General features: G+C 39.9%; 1 protein-coding gene across 1 annotated transcript in view; it reads left to right on the top strand.

Annotated features, from left to right (window-relative positions):
- The window catches only part of DHX37 (DEAH-box helicase 37), a 1,097,190-nt gene that overhangs the window by 275,683 nt on the left and 794,698 nt on the right, over window positions 1-26,809 (top strand). The gene's annotated exons all lie outside the window — the stretch shown is intronic.

Genomic DNA, 26,809 nt, shown 5'->3' on the forward strand with positions numbered 1-26,809 from the left:
GGTTGCTCACTCCCATTCTCCCCTCCTCCTAGGATGGATGAGGTAGTACCATTTGCTCACTCCCATTCTCCCCTCCTCCTAGTATGGCTGGGGCAGTATCAGCTGCTCACTGCATTCTTTCCTCCAATTATAGATGAGCCACGACCAGCTTTTCACAGGTCCACTGACTGTAACTGTATCAGTTTAGGCTGCATTCAGGGATTTATCTGCTTGACCACAAAGCAAGTGTTACATGTGCTGGAATTAAGCAAAGGATGGTTTCACTTGATAATTGTCAGTTGTGCTACCGTTATGGAATTAGCTTAAGTACCTCGCTGTTTTTGGTTGGTCATAAAGTAGCTTTTCAATTGGATGATTATTCCAGTAGGAATATCCCTGAGCCCTTATATTTTAAGTATAAATATCTCAGAATCAGGCAGACATTTATATGTTACCCTTAAGGAACAAAGGTGCTAAACCAGGGGTGAATTTACAGTTTCACATTCATTTGTCCACATTATGCTTGAATAGAGCATAATAGACATACTTTCCCTTATATCGAGGAAGACTATTCTAGAGAAGCGGTATTCTGTGTGATACTTTACTGTCTCTCTAGCATATTCTTTTTATGTTGCAGAAGAGATTGAGTTCTCTTGAGTAGATCTTTATGCCACCATTGCACTTGCAGATGTGCAGTAGGTCTGAAAGGATGGGGTTGGTTGTGGCTGTGAAAGGGAGGTAGAGAGCCCCTCAGCAGCCTGTAAGATACTGAGAAGAGGGACAGGGTTTTGAGATGGTCAGAATAATTTGTATGATTGAGGCCCTTGATTTTCCTGGTGAGAAAGTGTTGTGGTTGTTCAGGTTGTCAAGTGTTTAGACAGGTACATGCCAGATGGATCATTATAGTCAATAATCTGTTTAATAAGTGCTGACTACAGTGGAACAATCACTTCCCTTGACTTGGATGTTATGCAAAATGAAGGATTTTCTTACAGTAGTGGATACATAGTGAATGAAGGACAGTTCATTGTCTGCATACCTTCCCAGGTCTTTAACGACTGGATTAATTTTCAGGGGTATGTTGTTGATGTGATAGAGGCAAAGTCATGCTTGCCAAAGGATACTGTTATACATTTTTTTGGCATTTTTATTTGTTGGAAGCAGTTGAAATTTGATGCACTACCCCATGTGAACTTGGCCATTTGTCTGCCTTTGCACATGCTGTGCCATGTATTTTTGCTAAATATCATTCAGTGTTTGAAAAGAAAACTGAAGAGTAAATAACACACTTGTATTTTGACACTATTCATCAGTATCCATCGGTCTGTTCATATTTCATGTTGTTGCAGATATCACTGGAGATTTCCCTTCACCCCCATCCATCACTACCTTGGCAAACACCCCTTCTCAAATCCATGACCCTCTGCACCATTATTTTTATCATACTCATAAAGTTCCTCTTCAGTCTTATTGTGATACCTTGACACATATACTAAATAAAACTATTTGTATTTAACTTTCTGTCACTGCTGCTCATTGAATTCTTCCTGTTTCATTTTAAACATCCATGCCTTCCATCTGGTGGCGCAAGCTTTTACGGTTCACGCAACCATTTCCGGGTGTCATTCCAATTTTATTTTCCAGCTATCCTCCTGTGAGATGCATTGACAAAGGTCTTGCTGAAGTTCAGCTAAACACTTTCTGCATGTTTGTTATCTTTATCAGTGATGATTCATTGGAATTAATAAAGCTGGATTGGCATTACCTTTGCTTCATGAAGTGTTGCTTTCCACCATTATCCAGGGAGAAGTTCATCAGTCTGCCATGCAGAATCTGTTAGCATGATCATCCCTGGAGTGAAGGTGAGAGTAACGGTTTTCATCTTTGTGCACGGTCCCTAGCAGCTCCAACCTCCTATCTTGTGACAGTACTGCCAGTACTAATTAGCAGCTCTGACATTCTGCCCGTTGTTTACAAGTACCAGTGACAGTGCTCTGTAGGCCACCTTATACAGGTGCTCAGCTTTGACTCCTCTGAGTACATTCTCCTGACTCTTGATCTGTGACTTTTCTGAAATGTCATCTCTCCCCTTTAACTAGAGTAGTCTGTTGTGGACTCCTCTTGTTTTTACAGAGTATCTGAAAATTGTATTTTTCTTTTTCTAACCTCCTTTGCTTTTTCTCTTCTATAAGGCTTTTTTGATCTGCTGGATGAAATTGGCTGCCTGTTAAGTGTTACCATCGAAGGCAGGGCATTTTTACTCTGTTACCCCTTCTTATTTTTTTGAGGGCATTTTTATTTTTACTTACAGATTAGTTCAGTGGTTTCTTTATTTAGACCGGTTGCCTTCCTATCACATGCTTTCATATTGTTTTGATAAAATATTTAATTCTCTGCCTAATGCCTTCCTTCATGCAGTCCCACATCTCTTACACTGTTCTCACTTCTTAGCTCCCTTTCTTATAAAATCCAGCCCTGTGTTTTCCCACTGGCTGCAGGCACTTGTAGTCTGCATATTTACTTTATTGCATGCTGTAGCATTTTCCAAGAATGGTAAAGTGCACATTGGCATGGATAATAATTGAATACCTTATTGCTTCTGTCCAGCTTCCATCAAAGTTTCTTCTGTCTCGTTTTCTATCCATGTAATAGATTTAGGCATTTCACATTTTATTGCTCCCTGAAGCTCTATGTGAGTGTTGTTCATGTCCTCATTGCTCAGCCACTAGACTTGTCTTTAAAGCCTCTATTTATGATTCTGTGTCATGCCCATGAAACAGGGAGAGTGCAGGCCACTTTGGAATTTAATTCAGTTGAATCACTGTGCTAACAAGGAAGGTTTCATTTGTTAACACAAAAGTGTCTCCCGCTGTTAGTAACCTAGAGTACTTGAAAGATTAGTCTAGACAAGTAGGACGCTTGCTTACATATCTTTGTGTGGAGGGGGGGCAGCATGGTAAGCTGCTACTCATCTAATTTTAATTCTCTTTTTTTCTAGCTTCATCGTCAGGATCTTTGCCTGATGTCTGGTTTTGTTTTTCTCCTGAAACTTAATATGCCACATTTTGTGCTTGCTTTCACAGTTATCTGGTGGGATGGTGGTTAGTACCTGAAACGACTGCATGTATATTTACGCTAGTTAAGTAACTTCATGCATTTAGGAGTGACTAAATTGCAGAGAGTCATAGTTGGTTTTAAAGCACAGAATTTAGTTTACTGTTTGGGCTTTTTTAAAAATGATACGGTAAGGGAACATCCATAATGAGTTGGTAACTGTTTTACAGGCCTCTAGACAGTTTTTCAGGGTTTTAGGGTTTATGTTCTTATATGTCATAATTGTAAAGAGTCCTGAACTATACATTAAAATAATAATAATAAAAAAAAAAAAAAAACACAATTGCTGTTGAAAAACTTTCAGAGTCAAACTCCAAATTTGGTGAGGATAATGGATCCCCATTTTCTCCCTGCCACAGCTGCTAAAGGAAAGGATTTATTTTGTGATAGTGTCAAAAAATGTGAGGCAGGGACTGTCAGTTCTTCATTTTTGTGTTCACTCCCATTGTGAACCATTTCAGGCTTGAATTGTGCATATTCTGCACTGGAGCTTTTTGTATCAGTGTAACAGAAATGAAGGCAGTAACCGTTACTTTGCAAGCCTTTAGGATAAGCTCAAAACCAGGCTTGGTGTAGATGAGGAAAAGGCAGTATCAGTCTGATTAGGTCTATCATCCGTCAAGGATGAATTTGGGTAGCCATTTGAAATAGTGGGACCAGCTAGAATGAATCCTGAAACACTGAGACTGAATGGCCAAAAAAACAAACTTGCATTTACTAAGTCCAAGTTGGCCATTTCTTGGAATATTCCTTTTTGTCTGTGACAGTCTCGGAGTTGGTATATATAAGCTTGGGGGTGTGGGGGGCTTGACCTCTCATGGGGGGTAGGGGGGTTGCCTCCTGCAAAAAAAATAATAAATTAAATTAAAAAAAGAAGTTTAAAGCAGAAGAGCAATGTTTGGGATTTGCTCTTCTCTTGGATTTTCAAGCTTTTTTATTCAGTTTGTCTGCATCTGGTGTTACAAGTGCCGATATTTCAATATGGAGCTGTGAGTGTAATTATAATGTGTGTGCAGGGAAACAGTAAACTCAACAACACAGTCTTCTGTTAATCTGGGGGATAAATTCTAAAAAAATACTCAAACAAATATTCTTAATGATTCATTTGGCCTGACTCAGGAATGGCAGTTAGACAAGTCAGTTATGCCATGGGGAACCTTGCTTGTTGATCTGTTTGCCATTTGAAAACAATTTGCCAAATATCCACTGCTACCTTTAAAACCAAGTGACATGAAAATGTTTGCATTTTCCTTTTAATGGAACTAACGCATTTAGACATTTGCTGCTAAATAGAGGGAGCTGTTGAAGTACTGTTACTTTTACTGTTACTTTTTAATAGTTCCATTATATATGGAAAAAAAGAAAGATAAGTGCACATTTTTAATTTCTTGATCTGTTTTTAAGTTCATTATAACAGCCTGTATATGCTTCAGCTAAGTCTTTAAATGTATGTTAGTAATTCCAGTAAATAGTTGCACTGCATTTGCTATTTAAATGGACTAACTTTTGTAATTAAACCCTGATTTCATTCTTATGTACTGAGTATATGTCATGCTAGTTCAGGACTATTGTTTGAATAAAGGTAGTTCAAGGCAAGTCAGCTGAGGGTTAAGGGTCTAATAGTTTTTTTCTGTCCCACTCCCCCTATTGTAGTTGTGTTCTTTAAACTAATATATCTGTTGTTGCCCACCCATTATAACACTTTGATAACATAATTCCCTTTCTGTCCCTATTTGTTGACGGTAAACACATAAGTATCATTTTGCAAAGTCTCTCTCCTTAAGTTGTTCAGGCTAAGAGACCGTTGATAAAATTACTTAATGTGGAGTGTGTTGACATTGCTTGCAGTGTTTGCGTTAACTTATTGAGTTTTTATCATAATTAGTTTACTGGTTCTTTCTGGTAGCAGACATAAATACATTTCAAGGATAGTCATTTTGTGTTGCACTTTAAGTATTCAGTAGCAAGTCCACCAAACGTTGTGCTAAACAAACCAAACCCAGCAGTTAAACTCACCTCTACCCCCAGTCATTCTTGTCGAAACCATGGACCAGCACTTCCCTAATATTTTTGTAGCTAGCTTGACTGAGTGGAATCTTGAGACAGTGTAAGAATAGTTTCATGCTGTCTGACTTTTGTTACTCAAACAACATAACACAGTAGGTAAGAGAGATGTACATACATAATGTCCTTGGAGGCAAAAATTTCACACAGTAAACTTGGACACTAAAATTGTCAACACCACGGCAAACATAATACATCATATGCTGAGGTTCTTGTAACGTGTCTAAACCTCACAGACCTCCAAAATGCAAAACAGACATAACACACACTCAGCAAGTTAAGCCTGTTCCTCAAGTAGCACATGGAGCCCCAAGGTCATGAATGCTGAGCCTGTAAGGTAGGCATCAACCCAAGCAAACATTGTTGTTATAGGTGACTCCATTGTAAGACATAATGATATACCTTTCGTACCAGACTCAGTAAGGAAAGAGTGACTGATAATTGTTTGTCTGGTGCTAGGATCCATCAAATCACACACGGACTCATGTCCTTCAACATCAAGAATGAATATGTCTTTGTTAATGTATGTGTGGGGGTTAGTGACTTGAGATGTACTTCCCTGGACTATATGAAGAGAGACATGATGGAGCTCTCAGACTGTGTCCATCATGGGTATGAGCCTAACATTGAGCAGTATTGTACCTTTTCCAAGGCTGATGCCGTAATATGAGAAAAAGTAATCAATTTCAATAAATGACTTCGTTTTTGGTGTCATTGGAAGGGGGTCCAGTACTCGTCAGCCTTGGAAGATATGATTGACAGACCTTGCAGCTTTGCCAGGGATGACCGGCATCTCTCCCCTTTGGGATTTCAGTTATTTTCAAAGATATTTTCCATCTCTATAGTAACTTTTTTAGGCAATGCCAATCTGATAAACTTAAGAGCTAAATGAAGCATGCAAAAGAAAATATGGAGGTGTTACTGTTTAATGCTAGGAACATAAATTAGAAACTCCACTCCCTGCTGGCTGTTCATAATTTGGAGGATGTAGACGTCTGTTTAGTTACTCAAACATGGTTTAAAACCACTGCGTGAACTCCGTCTGTGCAGTACTGTAATGCCTTCCACACATTTAGACAAGCTTCTGTGCGGGAGGAGAAAAAAGGTGACAGTGTCTCAGCTTTCTTCCAGAAGATACTTGCATCAAGATTGGTAAAGCAGCATGATGCATGAAAGCTTCTTCATGTTCAAATAACCATCAGAAAGATCCCATACCATATATTTAACTAGTTATAGAACTCACTGTTTGTCCCAAGAAACTCCTAGTGTCTGTCTACAGAAACTGGAATTGCTCAGTATACCATTTTCCTAGGTGATCTAAACTATCCAATTATAGACTTGGAAACCTGCACCACCACTAGTGCAGAAGCACAGAGATGCGTGGTCTTTGTCTTGACAAACTCCATGGTGCAGTCAGCTGGAGTACCCACTAGGGGCAACAACATCTTGGATCTTTGTCCTTACTAATATGGTGGCATCTTGCTCCTATCCTTGCACATCTTTGTCACTTGTTAAGTTTAACCACAAAGCTGTCTTCTTCAAAATAAAATTGAAACCCGAGACGCTTTCTTCCCAAGTTAATTTTGGAAATTTCTCAGACAAACTATCTACACCTAAGTGGCAAGCTTCAAATTCCCACCAAACCCAGTTTACTCCACTGAATACATGGAAATATACACCGCCACTCTGTACTGGCATGTAAACGCTAAATAGATGCAGCTGTACCCTGTAGGAACAAACACAAGGAAAACCCCAGAAGCGAGCCCACATGGTGGAATGATAATATCTACAAACTTTACAATAAAAGGAAGAAAATTTTGACTAAAAGTAAGAAGAGTAATTCCTAGAATGATAGAGCCCTCGTCATCGAAATAAACAACTTGGACACTTAAAATCCATCAAAGCCAAGTTTGAGGCTAAAATAGCTGCCCAAGCCGAAGACAGTCAGAAGGCCCTTTTTAATTATGTTTGTAATCTCAGAAGCACAGTGCAGCAATGCATTCAGCTAATTGTGAATTATGTTCAAGACATAGCTAACTTATTGCGACTGATAAATAATTCAGCTCTAACCTTACCTCTGCTCTCTCCTGTCCATCTGTCCCACAAGATATACCTGAAACTGGCTTGCTTCCAGCTATCACAGAAGACCAAGTCCTAAAAGCGTTCTCAAAAGCTGAAACTACTGCATGGATGGGTGCTAACAATATCCTTGGATGCATCATAAATAGCATGATGGGTGATTTAGCCACCCCTATAACAATACAGGTTTTACAGGTGTGCATACAGGTTTTGTGCCAAGTGAATGAAGAACAGCTACAGTCATTCCCTTGCTTAATGGAGGACCTTCCACAGACACAGGCAATTACATACCTAGAGGTCTAACCAGCCTCATATGCTAAGCCATGAAAAGACTTGTGTAACTAATCTGTAAAGACACAGGGATCCTCCAAGCACTGAACCTGTCTGTTTGGATTTGTCAAGGGCAGGTCATGCATACTCAACCTGGTGGAATTTTTTGAAAAGGTTACAAAAGCAGTGGATGAAGGTTAAATGGTATAAACCGCATACCTCAACCAACCATAGGTTTTGACACAACCCCCAGTCAGGCATAGTAGAAATGTTAAACTGGGAATTAACCTCTATTGGATCCACAACTAGCTCAAATATAGGACACAGACGATCAAAACAGGGGAAGCTGTGTTCACTAAGAGACCAGTCACCAGTGGAGTTCGCCAGGGTTCAGTGCTGGGCCCTCTCCTGTTTGGCTTCTGCTTCTCTGAAGTAAAAGAGAATACCAAGGGGCCTCGACCGACTAAGTTTGCAGGTGACTGCAAGTTATGAGCAGTCATTGAATTCTCAAATGACTTAGCCATACTGCAGGAAGGTTTGTCCCAAATAAATAATTGGTACTAAAGTCATGGACTGACACTAAATGTCAAAATGTGCATTATTTTATCCTTTGGGAAGCCATCTCTCTTGGGGAACTGCCACATTGATAGTACGCCCCTAATTGTTGACCAGGTTGATTGAGATTTATGAACTTATGTGGACAGTGAGCTAACTTTCATCCAATGTGTATCCACTGTTGTAAGAAAGTTCTTCTATATTGGGCAGCTTATAAGCAAAGGGATTATTTCTAGATCTAGGGATGTCATTGTTCCCCATTACACAGCCCTCATTAGGCTAGTCATTGAGTATAATGTCCCCTTTGACATTTGTCTGTCCAGACACTTGCAACAACTGGAACACCCACAGAGATACCTTACTAAAAATATATAAGGCCTAAACGATGTGACATACATTTATTTACTCTCCCTATACTTTGTGTCCCACAGACTGCTAAGAGATGACCTGTGTCTGGCATACAAGGAATCCTTTGGCCCAATACTGATAGACCTCCTACACATTAGGAAGTCAAATGGCATTACACATACTCCTGTTTAGGGATCTAAACCTCTTCTGCAATATTAACAGAATGGTTTGGAGGAACTGATATCTTTTGCAGAGGATACCACTGCTCTGGAACAGACTCTCCATCCAAGTAAACCAAGCTTATCCCTGTCCGCATTCAAGCACAGCTTGGGTCTATGGATGGGTAGTAGAAAATTTACCCTAGGGCTGTCTCCTGTACTTACTAATGGACAGAGAGAGCATCTAAATACTTTATCCCACTCGAGTCCCCTCAGATTATCTATGGTATGATCCCAAGTATTTTCACTAGGGGTAATATGTAATTATTGACCATGGGCTGGGTAAGACCAATTTAACATGAAATGAAATAGGTTAATTTAAGCACAAAAAAGGAATCTGGCTTGGCTTAAAAATTATGTGTCAGGACAGCTAGCCTTGTAGTTACCTTTAAGCCCTAAAAAAAAAAAAAAGACCCGGCTTATGTAATTTTATTGATTCTAGAGAGGCCAAGACAAATATATTCAGTCTTCTGCTGCATTTTCCAGTACAGTTGCCAAATTGTAAGCTGTTCTTTCTTAGCAGCATCAATTCTCAGCACCTCCATATTTGGATAGTTTTTCTTTAGGTCAGCACATCTTTCTTTCCTGGCGATGTTGTAGCTGTCATGAAAGAGTAGCTTCCGCAACTAAATATTGTATAATTAAAGGGAAAAAAATCTTGTGTTCTGAATGTAATGGCTTCTAGTTGCAATAACTATTGATAGTCACCAGAATTATACATTTCTTTTAACATGAAAAATGTAGCTAGAATTTAATAACTTTGTTTAGGTTGTTTTGATCCTCAGCTTTACAAAACATCTGTTGCTTAAAGACTCTTCAGGAATGTGATACCATCATCTTCATTATCAAGAAAGCAAATAAAGTAAGCACTGAAGTGATAGTGTGTGCCACTTTGTGGTCTTTGGCCACTCCATGCCTTAGCTCTGCTGTATTGTTTGGAGGCATTTATTGTCCTAGTATATAAACTTAGGGTAACCCTCAATAACTAGGTGGAATCTTGGGGTAACCCTCCGTGACTAGGTGGCACTTTACAGGCTAGATGTCAGTAGTCATAAAAATCTATTTTTTTCTGTCTGAGGAATATCGACTGCTAGCCGTGAATCAGAAAATGCTGCTAATAGTACATTTAATTTCTTTTGCTATCCAAAACTAAAAGCACCAGCTCTGTCAGTGCCTATACACATAATTTTGAATTCCCGATGTGATTTAGTTCCTTTAAAAACATTTTTGGGTAGTCCTTTTACGTGTTGGTTGGACTGGAGATGGTTTTGAAGCTCAGCATATTGTTACAGGAGTACTGGAGGGCAAGTGCTTTCTGAGCTTCAAAAGACATTATAGAAATAGCTTTTTCATGAAAAAAGAAAACAATAAGACTATCCTGCCAAGTTTAGTCTATCTTAGTGAGTAATGCAAAGTTAATCAGTCTCTGTAATTAGTACAGATGTGATGATCTTCACTGGAGTTTAGTAGTCCTTGGACCCCTCCTTTTTGGCATTTACTTCTCATAAGTCAAGGCCAATGTCAGTGGTCTCTGGCTGACTAAATTTGCAAATTAGGTGCTGTCATTGAATCCTACACTGACACAAATGTTCTCCAGGCAGGGCTGACACAGACAAACAACTGGTGTCAGAGCCATGGACTAAAACTAAATGCCAGGAAATGCATAATAGTATCATTTGGGAAGTCATCCATCCCTGGTAACTATAAATCCACAGAAAGAAGTCAGGAATCCACACAAAGTAGAATTTAGTGCTTTTGTCTCTTTATTAGAAACTTGCAACCCCACCCTTAAATACGTCTCCCACAGCATTAATGACATCATTTCCTGTATACAGAAAAAATCCATGTTAAAATGGTAACACTACATTCAAACATTCTATTAATTTAAAACATAGTAATAATGTTTCATCTTTGTGGAGTCTGCATGTCCTCCCCGTGGGTTGAGTGGCGTTCCGAAAGACATACGTGAATGGGCGTGCCTTCGTTGAAGGTTGGGCGTCAAGCTGGCAACTCGGCACTGTGAAAATCTACTACCAATCATTAGCGGACTGGAGTTCTGCTGTGGCGACCCCTAACCGGGAAACACCGAAAGACAACAACAACTTAAGTGTATGTGTATACAGATACACTTGTATATTCAATCATATATTTACATATAAAACTCTGCTTTTAACCTTAAAATCGAACTGATGGACATAGCACTATTCAAACCAGGATACTCAGAGGCATTAGCTCTCATTTGCCATCTGAGTTCTTTTAGTTCTAAGAAATCATTTAGGTAACTGGTAACTATCATAATTGACAACACTGTTTGACCACCATGTGTCTACAGTAGTGGAGAAATCATTCTATGTTGCACAACTTATAAACAAAGGTATGGCATCTAAGCCCAAGGAAGTTATTGTTAGTGTATTTGGCATTCATTAGACCTGTCATTGAGTACAATGCTCCCTTTGGTATGTACCTAACCAGGCATATCCACCAATTGGAACATTCTGTCTCCTACAGGCTTTTGAAGGGAAATCTATGTCTGGCATACAGGGCATTGTCAGACCCCACTCTAATGGACCTCCTGCTTATCCATAAAACAAACAGCGCCAGAATTACCCGTTCTAATGACTTAAACCTTGCTTGTGATATAAATAGGACCTGCTGGAAAGACCAGTATGAATCCCAGAGACTACCCCATCTAGGCTCCCCACCCATGTGAAGCAGAGTTCCTCCCTAACCCAATTCAAGTGTAACTTGGACAATTGGATTGGTAACAGGAGATTCATCCCTGGTTTGGCACCTATGCTTCTAATGTATGCAGGCAGCCTGTAAATGGTTAATCTCCCAGGCCCCTGGTTGTAAATGTTTCACTTCCCAAGCCCCTAGTTACACTTATCAGGGGTACCAGGACTTGTCAGAGATTTGGGACGCATGGCTAGGCTTAAGAAGGCCTTTGTGGATGTTAGCCTAGTACACACCTATGAACCTAGCAGAGTGATGTGTGGTATTCTGCTGATGGCAGAAGAATGTCACACAAGTTTTATTAGAGAGAGATCCCGAGTGGGTGACTGGAAGATGATAGCCTTTTGTAGAATGTGTAGAGAGGATAGTAACTCATTTGATTTATTTACTTACTTGCATTTGTTTACTGGGAAAGTCTGACTGGGCACAGGTGTCCTTTTTCAGCAGAGGCCAAGGAAGAAAAGCTCTAAGGTATCATATTTAATGCAGTCAATATTCACCATAACACATTTTGTAATGCAGTTTCCATGAGTACATATAAGTCACTATAATAAAATGTGTATTCATATTCATAAACATTAATATATAACAATTTGTATTGAGAATTTACAGATTGAAGAGTGTTGTATAATATCGGTAGGAGTAATTTAAGAAACGTAGCAGAGTGAGGTAAGTAAGTTGAAGTGTTATTAGAGAAATTGTAGTGGAATAGTAATTTGGTTGTGCTATTTAGAAGTGTGGGTATATTAGTTTATGAAGTACAGTAAAGTAAGGTATTACAAGATAAACAAGTTAAGTGATTCAGCGCTTTAGAGAGGAGTATAAGAAAGGTGATGAAGGTGTTAGGAGAGCTGTGCCCTAGATGAGGAGTAGGGGCTAAGCCAGGAGACAGAGAGGAAGTCTTTTAGTAATGGTTTGTAAAGATGGTGTTAGACCTGATTTGATATAGGAATTTTGTTCCAAGTTCTGGCTACACTATTGGAATAGAAATGAAGTCCAGACCCTTTGTGGTCTGTAGATGGTAAGTTGTTATTTATCATTTGACTGAAGTTGGTGATTTAGAAGTTAATATTTGAGTATGAAACTAAGTGCTGGGCAGGCAGATGGGGTATGTACAATTTTGTTGGTTAAGATGAGCCCGAGTATAAGGTAGGTGATAAGAAAGTTTGAGCCTGTTAAGGTCTAGTAAGGTTTGCAAGTAAATCTGGCGATTGGTATTAGAAACACATGGGTTCAGTGACCTTTTTTAAAGTAATGGAAGAAGTTAAATTGGAGCAAGAAAGTTTGTCATACAGTGCAGCAGTGGGCATAAATTAGGAAAAGTGAAATAAATGATAAGATGAAACATTGAACTTGGATAAAATAAAAATATGTATAGTAAGCTTTTCTCTATAAAGGTGTTATCAGACTGTACTTTTTATTTTATCCATATTTAAAGTTTTGTCTTTGTGTCAGTGATATCAGAGCAGTGTATTTGGAGGCAGAGTACAGAATTGCTATAAGGGTCGGGATGGAGGGTGAGAGGACCAGGTTGCTTCTGTCATCTTGTTTTTCTTACTCCTTATGAAGATAATTTAGAACCTTTTACCCCATTTACCCTTGCTTTTCCTAATGATTATACAGGTTCTAGCAAATAGAATTTAGAGAATATACAAAGAGAGTGCATGGTGTTGTAGTTGTGAGTAACTGCTTGCACCTGCTTACAGACAGGCAGGCACATGGGTGCATACACACACACACGCACACGCACACGCACACACACACACACACACAGACACAGACACAGACACAGACACAGAGACAGACACACACACACCTTTCCAGAATAAATGGAATATTTCAGCAAATTGCGGATGGAATCTAGGCTCGAGTTCTACCTGTGTACATCAGTTGAGGCTTTTGCAAGAGGAGCTGCTCAGAAGAATGGCTGCTACTACTGGTCATGAAGGGGGCTTGATAGGTAGGTAGGTAGAGTCAGTGGTCTACTCCACACTTACAGATAAAGGATAAACATTAAAATTTATAATCCACAAGTTAACTTTCTGTAATGGGTTTCTCTTGTTTGGCCAGCCAATGTATCACTAAGAGTTATGAGAGTCTCCAGTTTTGTCCTGTGCCTCAGCAACTGAAGTGATGGGAAATACAGGTTATAAATTTCTAGGTCGTTCAGTCTTGAGGACTGAGAGAATTGTTTACCCTTATCCCTGCTGCTTAAACATCAAGTGCAGTCAGAACACCTACCTTGCAACTAAAACTACACTTACCACCACCCATAACTACTTTATGGCAGACCCATACTTACTAACCTCCAAGCATCCAAAATAAAAACTTTAATAATGCTATAATAAAGTGGCTAAATGTGCAGCAAATATCCTTTTCAGAACCCACCACTGTATAGCACTAAAAAGCCTTAATTGGTTAGAACTATCCCGTTAACATATACACAGTTTCTTACCACCTATAAAATGATTCGGAATCTTTCTGCTTGTCCAGCACTAAATACCATTCTACACAAATATATGTCCCCACTTCGTCATTATGATTCCATGTAATCCACGAAAAGACTCCCCTCTGTCCACAAATCTATCAAATCTGATGGGGCAACGTCTGCACTTGTACCATGTTTCTAAGGCCTGGAACTCCTTACCTGTATCCTTGAGGTCATTACTTGCCCCCAATCTTTTAAAACCATTCTGGAAGATTTCCTGGCCAAAAACTGGCTCTGCTCTTGCTCATCCCCAGGATAAACTATATGCCCAAATATGAACAGTACCTGTTTATGCCTTACACATCCTTACTCGTCCTTCTTCACTCAGTTCCCTTACTTCAATCAATTTCTCTTCCTGGACTCTCTATCTAAATATGCCATAACCTTGTTTTTTTTTTTCTACCACTTCATATTTTGGTTCCTCATTGTGTTTTACTAAGTTGCAGTTAATTTCTCTAAACTGGGTAAAATTTCTCTTATTATTAAATCTTTATCTGTTCTTAACTGATGTTTTCAGATTATTTGGTATAGTTATTTAAAGTGCAGATTTTTTTATTATTTTTGAAGATTATAAAATTATTATTGTTAAATGTTTTTGTAATACCTTGGAGCTTTTCTCCCTTGGTTTTCTCCGAAAATGGACATCTGCACAGTTGGACTTTCCCGATAATCAAATGTCAATAAATAAAATAAATATTGATGCTGTGGTGTCATGTATTACCTCCTCTGGTGTTCAGATATGATGCTTTATCTAAACAAGCAAGAAAAAAAATAATAATAAAAAACAGTTTGAATTAACTGCTTTGGTGAGGTGGCTCTCCAATAATGACTATGTGCTTCTGGCTCGCATGTCACATGTTAATGACATGAATGAGTAAAATGTCTTCATTTCCTTCTCCATTGCAAATCTAGTTTGCAAGTGTGGACATCTGTGAATGCAAAATGGGTGAAACTGAAAATCTCTTTTCATTGAGAACAAACGCTCACCAAATATTCCAGCAGGAGGGTAATCATTTTTAGCTTTGCTGCTTTTCAGCTAAAAGCACAGTCTTGCATTGCTGCTTGAAGCTCATGTAATGCAATGTGCATATGATAAATGCTGTCTGAATGTTTAGTATGCGACATTGAAACTGTGTAATTTTATGGCATTATGTATAAATGTGTGTATAGTATATATAATGTATATAAATGTGTATTTATTTAAACATTGTATATGTGTAAGTGTGTGAGCAGCAAATACACAGTTTTGGAGGTTGTGGACTTAGAATGGCAGGGGTTTATTTCTGGCAATGTATAAGTAACGTGTGTACAACAACAGTGATGTACAGGATTACATTACCCAGCAGATTCTGATATGGTTGACTCATAGCACTTGTGTAAATGCCAGCATGGCTAAAGGATTTGCCAATCTCTGTGTCACAAAGTGTAATTACACTGAGTTTAGAGAAAGAGGACAGGTAATGCAGGTTTTCAATACAGTTTATATACAAATATATTGAGTGGTTCAGAATAAATATTGAGACAGGGGTTGGGGTTGGGATAATAGTTATGGTGTTTACTTTACAGACACAAGGTACAGGGTTTGATTCTCACCTTTGGGAAGCCTGACTAGGCTTAAAAAGGCCCACTGGGGTTACTAGCCTATTAGTTACCAATGAAACTATAAGAGTGGGTCTCCTTCCTTCCATCCTAGTTTCACATTCCAGACATTGACATTGGCAGGCTGTTCATGTTACTGACTTCTGCGTGCAGGGCATGGACTGCTGCTGGAAATGTTGAGTCTGATAGGAAAACTTTAAAATTGATTTTTTTCCTCTTTACCCTTAAATATTGGACAGCCAGTAAACAGCACGGCTGTTCACTTAAGATGTGGGAAGTGCGTAATGACTGAAGAAGTATTTATTTATCTTTGTTTACCGGGAAAGTCCAACTGGGTAATACTCATTTTCAGTGGAGGTCAGGGGAAAAGAGCTCCATTTGCTTACACTGTATTATACTAAGTTCCAGTTAAACACAGAGTAGTTACATTTTTATTTGCATTTATACACGTACAGTAGTTACATTTTTACATTTTAAGATTTTACAGAAGTAGAAGTTGCTAAAGAGAAAGCCCATGTGCAGCTTGGTGGATTGTACAGTCAGCCGTTATGTATAAAAATTGTTTTGTCATTTCAGTGACAGGTTGAGAGAATTCTGTTTAAGGAGATTATTTGGAGAGTTTTGTATGGTAAGCACACAGTCTTAACCTTGTGATGAGCTTGTGCAGGATCAGGACTGGTTAAGATGTTGTTTAAACAGTGGTTTAAAACTGTTGAGTTTGTTAGAAAGTTTTATTTGTGTGGGGATACTATTTCAGAGTTTATTAACTTATTGGGAGTAGAGTGAGTCTCCAACATTATTTGACTTATTTGTAAGTAATAAGAATTTAACTGGAGCGGAGATCCCTTGCTGGACATTAAGTCAGTAATAGGTTGTGTAGCATAGGGCATTTTTCTGGATGATAAATGAGTTTCTGTGCTGTAGTTAGTTGTGAATATGTTAGGTAGTTGTGTAGTTCAAGCCAGTTTAATTGTTGTAAGCTGTGGCAGTGGTGGCTCCTATGAGGGAGTTGGTAGCAAATTTAGCTGTTTTAGTGTAACAGGAAGCAAGTTTCTTTCTTTGAGTATTTCCATTTGGTCGAGTATTAAGGCATATAAGAGAGTTGACAATAAGAAGGTGGTGGCTAGAGGTTTTCTTGCAGTATCTGTAAGAAATCCATTGATCCTTTAAAGGGAGGCTAGTTTTTGGTGTGTAGATTTAAAGTTGTAATATTTGAGATTGTCATCTATTATAATGTGTCGAACTTTACTATGAGTTACAGTTTCAATGACAGTATTATTTGCTGATTTTATTGTAAAAGATTGCTTTTGATTTTGGCAACTTTTTGAGGTAAAAAACATTAACTTAAGTTTTCTTGGGGTTGAGTAAGAGGTTTGATTCTTTGAGCCAGGTTTCTACAGAGGAGAAAGATTTTTGGACAATGTCTTGAAGCTCATTTATTATTGAGGCCCAAATTATTGTGAAAGTCCTGTTGAGGAGAGTTGAATGAGCTGTTGCTGGTGTGAGACAGTATCAAATACATTTGACAATTCTAAGAATGTGGTGGGCGCATTGTTTCTGTGTTGGTTTATTATACTGGTAAAATATAGTAGAGCAGTAGTGGTGCTGTGCTGGGGCCACAGCACAATACAGTGTGTGCATTGCACAGACTTCAGGTTTGGCTCTTTGCCATGATTTTAAGGGTGTGTTGTAGTAATTTAGTGCCTTTCTTTTGTATCCAAGGTTGAATATCTGTCTTAAACAGGGATGCATCTTTCTTTGGGGGAATTTGTTGCTTGATAAAATATGATCCTGATATACTATAACAATATGTATAGCAAACATTTCCTTGTTAGTTTCAGTGGACTATATATTTTTATTTTGTTGAGAGTTAATGTTTTGTCTTATTTGTAAGGCAGGGGTCAGGATTACTGTGAATGTGATTTCCTTACAGTCACTTTATCTCATTGTATATGTTATTTATTTGTATGATACTTGTGAGATAGCAAATCACCCAGAATACAAGAAAAGTAGTGAAGACTGCAAAAAGTCTAGTGCTCTTCTACCAGAGATGCAACAGGGGGATAGTCAGGTTATAACACTCCCCAGTGAGCACTTTGGAGTGTGAGTTTGCCAAAGAGTGCTTGGGTGCATGTGTTGAGATCTTGGTTGTGAGAAATGCTTGCACTGGGTTCAGCATTGTGCCTTGTTTTCCAGCCAGCCAGCTGATACGGGTATTATCAACATACATATTTTTTTTTTAAACTGCTGCTGGATAATGGCCATGATGCCCAGCTCTTGCCTTTCTCAGCCATTGTCCGAGGACTTCATAAGTTAAGAAGAGTGAGTGGGACCTATAGTTCTTAAGAGATCATGGTCACTTAGTGGGTGGAATAGAGACCAGAAAAAATGTATTTAAAATGAATAATGTTATAGACTCCTTTCTCCCTTTCAAAAGGTGCTGTTTTACAACAGAGGTGTCTCCATTGTGAGCCTAGGTCTCTCACCACAGAGAATCAAACGCATCTCTTATGTTGATATTTTATTTTTGTACAAATTTGCTACTGTTGAGGTAGGTAGCAACATGCCAACTGCAGTGATAGAAAAAATAAATGATGAAACTTTTAAGTGTAACTATACATAAAAGAAGTAAAGCATTGTGCCTTTTTCTCCTCCGCGTTATGAAGAGAGAAATGATTTATGCCAAAGAATACCTGTTTGATACACAGGACCTTACTAGTCTCATCATAGATAAGAATGCTACTGTTCTGATTTAATAAATGTGTGAATACATCAGCAGAAAGTTGAAAACTTTATGAAAGAAAGACTTGAGGGTAATTCATTTTCCTAGTGGTTCTCCTTCATATTACCTTCTAGTTTCAGCAAGCATTTAGATTTTTGATGTCCTTTAAGGAGTCCATATTCCAGTATTTATGTAATTGTAAAATGTTATGAGTTTCTAAAAGTACTAAATGATATCTGAAAGATTTGTAGATTAGCTTAAAAATATTTTTCTCGATCGTGAGCAGACTGATGAAGTTGCAGCTAGGTCAAGACCACAAGTGTGTATTTGAGATCCTCCCAAGTAAAGATAGGACTTTTGACACACTTTTGAGGAAGATGAACTCACTGTGGTGTGCATTCTGGTCCTTGCCTTGAGTAGCTGTGATTGTTAATCTTCAGATTACTGACACGGTAGAGATGTCCTTGAAGAATAAGGTTATTGAAGGTACAGATGTGTTGTGGACAGCATCTAAGGTGTTGCCCATATATTGTGTAATAAGTTTTAGGGCTGCTGCACAGGGAGTTATTTCCTAAAGGCAGTCTTGGTCCATAGGATAGCTTTATTGAGAGTGTGTGATCCAGAGGTCTGGAGGCTGCTTAGTGACGTATGGGTTGTTTGGGATTGCATAATTGTTCCTGAAAGTATATATATAAAAAAAAAACAAAACTAAATAATATTTGTTTGTTTTGGTAGATATGGTCTCTTAATCTTGGACTCTAAGGAAGAGATAGTGTTTCTCATTAAGAACAAGATTCAAAACATGATAGCTTGATTTTAGTTAGCAGTCATACAAAAGGGATTATCTGCTTTGGAATTCTTTAGATGTTCTTCGTGTTTCACTGTTGCAGTCATTACATTTGGGTTATCTGCCTGCAGGTAGCCCGCAGCAGGCCTGTTTATCAAAGTCTTGGGTCCTGCGTCAGATGCTGTCTCTTCTTCCATGACGTCAGGTCGTCAGGGGTGTAAAGCATGCAGCCGACGCCATTACATCAGTCTTTCTTGCCGTGCGGTGCCCGAAGCAGAAGCAGTTCGCAAGTGCCAGTTGGCCAACTCCTGAAATTTTCTTTTTCTAGTTTCAGAACCGAAGTCTTCAAAAAAGCTAAGTACCCCATTGGGGATCCTTTTTCTTGCTCTAAACCGATGTCAGTAAAAGTTAATTGTGTTACCTGTGGAAAGCAAATACCTCATAAAGATTTTCATTCGTACTGCATTCCTTGCTTAGGCCCAGACCACGACGTCCCTTGCTGTCGGTTTTGTGCCTTATTCAATCCTCAAACTATTTGTCGTCTGTTCATTTTTGCATCAAACTATTTTGGTACTCTGTTTAATTATCCAGAAATGGCTTTGGTAAGCCACCCGACTACCGGCATTCCGAAAAAACGTAAAGATAAAGACAGACACAGACCGCATAGGCCCAAAACTGCCGACGATGCTTCCATTAAGCTAGTCGCCAGTTTGCTGATACTCAGTGAGGCGCTTTCTCAGCCCCTGATACCCACTACTTCAGATTCGCAGGCCTCTACTGAGACCCATTCGGAGTCCGGTATGCCGCAAGATGCTTCTTCGACTGTGGAACCTGCGGATGTCTCGTACCTTGGATGGGTCTGGAGCTGCTGTGCAGGCACTGGCTTCTGAGGGTGTATTCAGGGCTACAGACTTGCATTTCAAACCGATGCCATCTTCTTCTTCAAGGCCTAAAACTCGACCCACGCCTAGAAAACTGACGTCCAAACCACATGGTCAGGCCCATATGCCTAAAAACAAATGACAACAATGGCTGAAGACCTTATTACTTTAATTAGGGAAAGCCAGCTCTCTCCCTCTAAGAGACCTAGAATTGATTTTCCTTCTGACTCTTCTGATCAGGATTCTGAAATTTCTGTTTCTTCTGATTACCAGGATTTACCCTTATCTACCTATGAGGATTCTGATACAGAAGATTCCATTCCCTCTGCTACCCCTCCAGAAGATTTTTCTTTTGGTGAAACTTTGCACACTCTTAGGGAGTATTTCCGCGTTAAAGCCAGGATTACTCTGACTCCAAAAAGAGGCTTAGGGAATTCTTACTCTTAGCTCAACACAGGCCTTTAGCTATCCCTCTTGTCCTGGACATTGTAGATGATGCCTTCTTGGAATCTAGCCTGACCCCAGACACTTTACCTCCGGCTCCCAGGAAACCTGACAGGTATTACAGAGTACCTGACTCTCACAAGTTTCTTTTTAAGAATCCTACTGCGGACTCAGAGACCATTTCCCAGGGACCTAAAGGTATTAAGGCTACTACTGCCAAAAACCCTACCCCCTCTGATGGAAATTCCAGGGCCTTGGACAGATGGGGTAAGAAGGTGTACACTTCTGCTACTTTGGCCATTAGGGCCTTAAACTGCCAGTTTCATATGTTAAAGTATCAGCAACATATTATGGGATTACTTAAAGAGAAAATGATGTTGATTCCCGACTGTGCTGAAAATAAAGGATTACAGGATTTAATGCATTCTGCTGAACAAGTTGGTAAACATACTTTGCAATGTGGTTTTGACTCTCTAGAAGCATCTTACAGGGCTGCTGTCACTGGGTCTGTTATTAGAAGGCATGCTTGGCTTAAGGAGCAAAATTTGCCAGATCATGTTAAAGCTAAATTATTGGATGCTCCCTTAAACCAAGACTGGCTGTTTGGCAACAAAGCAGAAGAAGTCCTTAAAAAGATGGAGGAAAAAGCTAAATCTATGCAAACTGTTAAAGATTTCCTGAAAGTACAGCCTCCCAGATTCAGTAGGCATTGGCGTTCTAATAATTGGTCCTTTCCTGCCTCTTCCAGGCCCTCTCAGTCCAAACCCAGGAACAGCAGACCACTTAGACTACAGTCTCAAGGTACTCACAGGCCTAAGCGGTGGGGGGTTTCCACTTCCAAAGCTGGAAGTAGTAAGACACCCCTATGGAAAACTGTCAGTATGACTTAACATTAAACCTTCCAAGCCCTGCTCAACTGCATGCTCCCTTAGGGGGAAAGATCGATCTGCATACAAAAAACTGGGAACTCATTACCCAGGACAAATGGGTTTTAAATATAGTTTCCCAAGGATACATATTCCACTTCCACACCTTACCAACCCCAAATGGTTGGCCAGATCTACCCTCAAATCAGTGGGCAGAGGCTCACCAGCAGGTTCTCTCTCTTCTAAGTATCAGGGCTATTCAACCTGTCCCAGCAGAAGAAAGGGGACAAGGTTTATACTCAAGACTTTTCCTAGTATCCAGAAAAGACAGCTCCTGGCATCCTATCTTGGACCTCTCTATTCTAAACACCTTTTTGGTAATCCCAAAGTTCAGAATGCTAACACTTCATCAGCTGCTTCCTATGCTAGGCAAAGATGCCTGGTTGACAACCTTGGGCTTAAAGGAAGCTTACCTGCACATTCCAATAAGGGAATCTTGCAGGAAATACCTACGCTTCAGAGCAGGCTACATGCACTATCAGTTCTCTGCACTTCCCTTTGGCTTATCTACTGCGCCCAGGGTATTCACAAAGTGCCTAGCTCCAGTCATTGTTTTTGCAGGCAAAAAAATATCCAAATATACCCATACCTGGACGATTGTCTAGTTCAGGCAGAAAGCCAGGACATGCTACTAAATCATCTGGCATTTGTAAAGAAACTTCTAACATTACTGGGGTACACCATAAACGAAAAGAAATCTCATCTAGCACCCTGCCAACAAATTGTATTCCTGGTAGCAAGCTTGAACACAACTTCCCAGATGGTTTACCTCATGCTAGAGAAACAAGTTTATTTGACGGCCTACTTCAAACTACTGGCCACAAAGACCCAGCTATCTGCAAGGAAAATCCTGCAAGCCCTGGGGTTCATGGCCTCTTGCATTCTACTAATTCCATATGCAAGACTGCATATGAGGAAACTACAGTGGTATCTAAAAAGCCTATGGTGTCAACATTCTCAGGATTTGGAATCAATGATTCCTATCATTCCTTGTATAAAGACAAAGTTCCTTTGGTGGGCAGAGGCCTGCTACCACAACAAGAGACTGCCATTCATTCTACCCCCTGCCGCTCAAACCCTAACAAACGCATCAGGCTATGCATAGGGGGCTCACTTGGCAGGGCAGTGCATTCAGGGCAAATGGAACCCCAGTCAGATGCACCTGCATATCAATCAAAAAGAAATGTTAGCTGTACAGAATTCACTGACAGCCTTCAAGGACCACATTCTTCCAGGACAATTATTGGTAAAGACAGACAACACCACTGTTATGTGGTACATAAATGGGCAGGGGGAACCCACTTGTATCCCCTCTGCAGGCTAGCCATGGCTCTATGGAACACAGCCTTGAGCTACCAAGTGCACCTACAAGCTCAATTCCTGCCAGGCAAGCTAAATTCACTGGCAGACGACCTAAGCGGAAATCTCATGGACCCACACGAGTAGAAACCGGAACCAAAGATATTCAACATTTTGAGAAACAAATGGGGGAACCCAGAGATAGACCTGTTTGCCTCCCCTCAGAACTACCAATTGGACAAATTCTGCACAGGGACTTCCCACAGTCAAGCTTGGAAAGTGGATGCCCTGTCCTTAACCTGAAAAGGCCTCTCAGTTTATGCCTTTCCCCCTCTGCCTCTCCTTTCAAAAGTTCTGCTAAAGATCAAACAAGACAAACCAAGGACAATGCTGATTTCACCAGACTGGCCACGCCAACACTGGTACCCCCTCTTGCACTGTATGTCACTGCTGGATCCATGGCACCTGCCTCAGACCCCTTCCCTGCTGTCCCAGTAGGAGGGCCGGATTCTGCACCCCCAGCTTCAAACCCTGAACCTTACAGCCTGGCTAATTCCCGGAGCTCTCCAATAGCATCCCTCAGTAAGCAGGTGCTAGATGTCATCCTGGAGGCAAGGAGGCCTAGTACTAGAAAATCCTATGCAGAAAAGTGGAAAAGATACTGCTCCTGGGGCCAGACTCAGGGGATGGGCACAACAGTGCCCAGCTTACCGCATATTCTTCAGTACTTGACAGAGATGCTCCACAAGGGCCTTTCCTTCTCATCAATTAAAATTCATGCCTCAGCCATTTCAACACATTATAATACTAGGCCACCCCTCTTCTCTCACCCCCTGCTGAAACAATTCCTCAGAGGAGCCAGAAATGTAAGACCACCCAGGAGAGCCCCTACTCCAGCCTGGGACCTTAACTTTGTATTGGAAAAGCTCACTCTACCTCCTTTTGAGCCAGCTGCAACTGCAGAGTTGAAATTCCTTTCTTGGAAAACTGCTTTCCTTCTAGCCATCACTTCAGCAAGAAGAGTGTCTGAACTACAGGCCCTCATGGCAGTGGAGCCCTTCATCATCTTCCATGCTGACAGGGTGTCCCTCAGGTCCAATCCTTCTTTTATGCTCAAGGTGGTATCCAGTGTGGCCCTTAATCAGTCCATTCATTTGCCTACCTTTTTTCCTAATCCACAGAACAAAGGAGAATGTATACTGCACTCTTTGGATGTGCACCGAAAACTAAGATTTTATTTGGACAGGACTAAGCCTCTCAGAAAAAACTGAACAGCTGCTAGTTGCCTTTGCTGCAGGGGCAGAGGGGAAGGCCATTTCAAAGTGGATAGGCCATTGCATTCTTTTCTGCTATAAGCAACACGGAAAACCTGCCCCACAGGAGATGAGATCACATTCCACCAGGGCTGCATCTACCTCTACAGCCTTTCTCAGAGGTGTCCCTACCAGGGACATCATAGAAGTTGCTACCTGGAGCTCTGTATATACCTTCACCAAGCATTACCACTTGCCTATTTTTTCTAAATCCAGAGCTGGTTTTGCCACTGCAGTCTTGCAGGACTTAGTAGCTGGTCCTAATGCTCTCTAACTTCTTCCTCCCTTTCTTAGCTTTGGGAATATACCCAAATGTAATGACTGCAACAGTGAAACATGAAGAACATAGTACAGTTGTGTACTATAAATGTAGATGTTCGAGTGTATTCACTGTTGCAGTCTTGGTTACCTTCTCTCCAGCCCCCTGACTTTTCTTGGCTATACTTTGCTTATTGATTAGTGTATTTCATCTTTCTGGTGTATTTGCTTTTTGTTGAAGGTGCAACCTTACATATAATTGTTTCCCATTATGGGGGCACCTGACATCTGGGGCAAGAAAAACTGGTGTAATGGCGTCGGCTGCATGGGCAAGAAAAACTTTTGTAATGGCGTCGGCTGCATGCTTTATACCCCTGACGACCTGATGTCATGGAAGTAGAGACAGCATTCGACGCATGACCCAAGACTTTGATAATCAGGCCTGCTGAGGCCTATCTGCAGGCAAATAACCCAAATGTAATGACTGCAACAGTGAATACACTCTTAACATCTACATTTATGGTAAGTGTACACAACTGTACTTTTTAACTGTACATCAGAGCATTTTAGTTTATTTTTTTTACTTTGTTTTTCTTTGTTAATAAGGTTAGATCTCAGATTCCTCCTTACCTTTTTTTCAGATTCAGCCCAGGGTTATAAACTTACAGGGTAACCACATAATTTAACAGTAAGTAAATGGCAGCCATATGTTTCAGTTTAGCATTAAGGAAATTAATTGGCGGTCTGTACTCGATAACATGGTTTTAAAATATAAACCATCACATGAGCAAGTAATTTTTGAATTTATAAAATATGTATAGATTTCATAAGATATGAAAGCCCGGAATTTTTTGGATATTAGTTTAAAGAGTGGGAGGACTGTGAAGGGGGGTATGTAGTGAAGTGGGATAGCCAGAATGAAAGGTGAATCAAGAGTAGGAATGGGGGGGGCAAGTCATAAGTGAGAAGTGTGTTGGGTACTAATTGAGCCATTGCTGTAGCTTAACACACTTTGAGACTAACAAACTTTAGGTTGCATTACAGCTCAAGAAGCTTTTGTATTTAAAAAGCATCTTAAAGTGTGTATTGTTTAGGCTACTTTCTGAACTTTTGGTAGGATTCAATGGCCTTTATGTCAGTGAATAAGGATTCCCAGATCTTTGGAACTAGTACAAAACAAACATTGTGCACATTGGAAATTATTGTGGGGTATTTACAAATTGGTGGTAGGGGAGAGTGACTTTAAGATGTATGAGGATGTGCTTTTGGCAAACGAAAATGAGTCTTTGGCTAGTTTAAAGACCAGAGAGGTTGTGGAAGTATTGGTCTGTGCATGATAGAAAGCCACTTTGATTTGAGACTATGGTACAGTGGTAACCTTTATGAGCAAATACTTTTATAGAAATCTACAGACATTTTGGATATAGACTGAACATATGACTCTTTGTTTTAGGAGACTGTAGAGATGAGGAGAAGTCTGTGTTCTACTTGTGGGAGGATGATTCCTTTTTCCATTGCAGTTCACTCGACAGGGGAGAGATTTTTTTTTTTTTTTTACCAGAAATGCTTATTTTGGTTAAGTGGTATGCGCATGATGTTGAAAGTGGACTCATCTCTCAACCTTTTACAGCAAGAAACCTGGACAAAATTATAAATAATGGGGAGACAGAGGCTGAAAAACAATTTTTAAATATTTAACATTTTCTGTATTTTCTCCTTACAGTGGATATAAAAAGTATACACCCCTGTTAAAATGCCAGGTTTTTGTGATATAAAATTGAGATCACAATAAATCATTTCAAACTTTCCCCACCTTTAATGTGACCTATAACCTGTGCAATTCAATTAAAAAACAAATCTGTTAAGAGAAAAATATAAAAAATAAAAAACGTTCAACACGGTGGTTGCATAAGTGTACACACCCTTAAACAAATACTTTGTTGTGTGTGCACACCCTTAAACTAATACTTTGTTGAAGCACCTTTTGATTTAATTACAGTATTCAGTCTTCTTCAGTACACATCTGCCATCAATTAAAGAGACTTTGATTAACCCCAAATAAAGATTAGCTGTCATAGTATGATTTTCTTGACATTTACTCTGTTGCCTGCTACAGCAAAAGCTATGGTTCGCAGAGAGCTTACAAAGCATCAAAGGGATCTCATTGTTGAAAGGTATCAGTCAGGAGAAGGGTACAAAAACATTTCCACAGCTTTTAGATAACCATGGAACACAGTGAAGACAGTCAGCTGCAGGGATTTCTGGCAAGTACTGGTTGTGTACTACATGCGACAACAATCTTCCTTATTCACTGTATGTATGGACTATGGGGTAGGATTGCAAGACAGAAGCCTTTTCTTACACAGAAAAACATCCAGGCCCAGCTAAAATTTGCAAAACAATACAAGTCTCCCAAAAACATCTGGGAAAATGTGTTATGGTCTGAGACCAAGGTTGAATTTTTTTGACCACAATTTCAAAAGGTACGTTTGACGCAAAAACACCACTTCGCATCACCAAAAGAACACTATCCGCACTGTGAAGCATAATGGTGGCAGTATCATGCTTTGAGGTTGCTTTTCTCCAACTGGACTGGGGCTGTAGTCAAGGTGGAGGGAATTATGAGTTCCATATACCAGTCGCTTTTGGCACAAAACCTTTAGGTGTCTGCTAGAAAGCTGAAGATAAAGAGGAATTTCTCCTTTCAACACGACAATGACCCCAAGCATACA

This window comes from Protopterus annectens, chromosome 4.part0 (genome assembly GCF_019279795.1).
Source record: "Protopterus annectens isolate FY-2018-M chromosome 4.part0, PAN1.0, whole genome shotgun sequence".
NCBI lineage: Eukaryota > Metazoa > Chordata > Ceratodontiformes > Protopteridae > Protopterus > Protopterus annectens.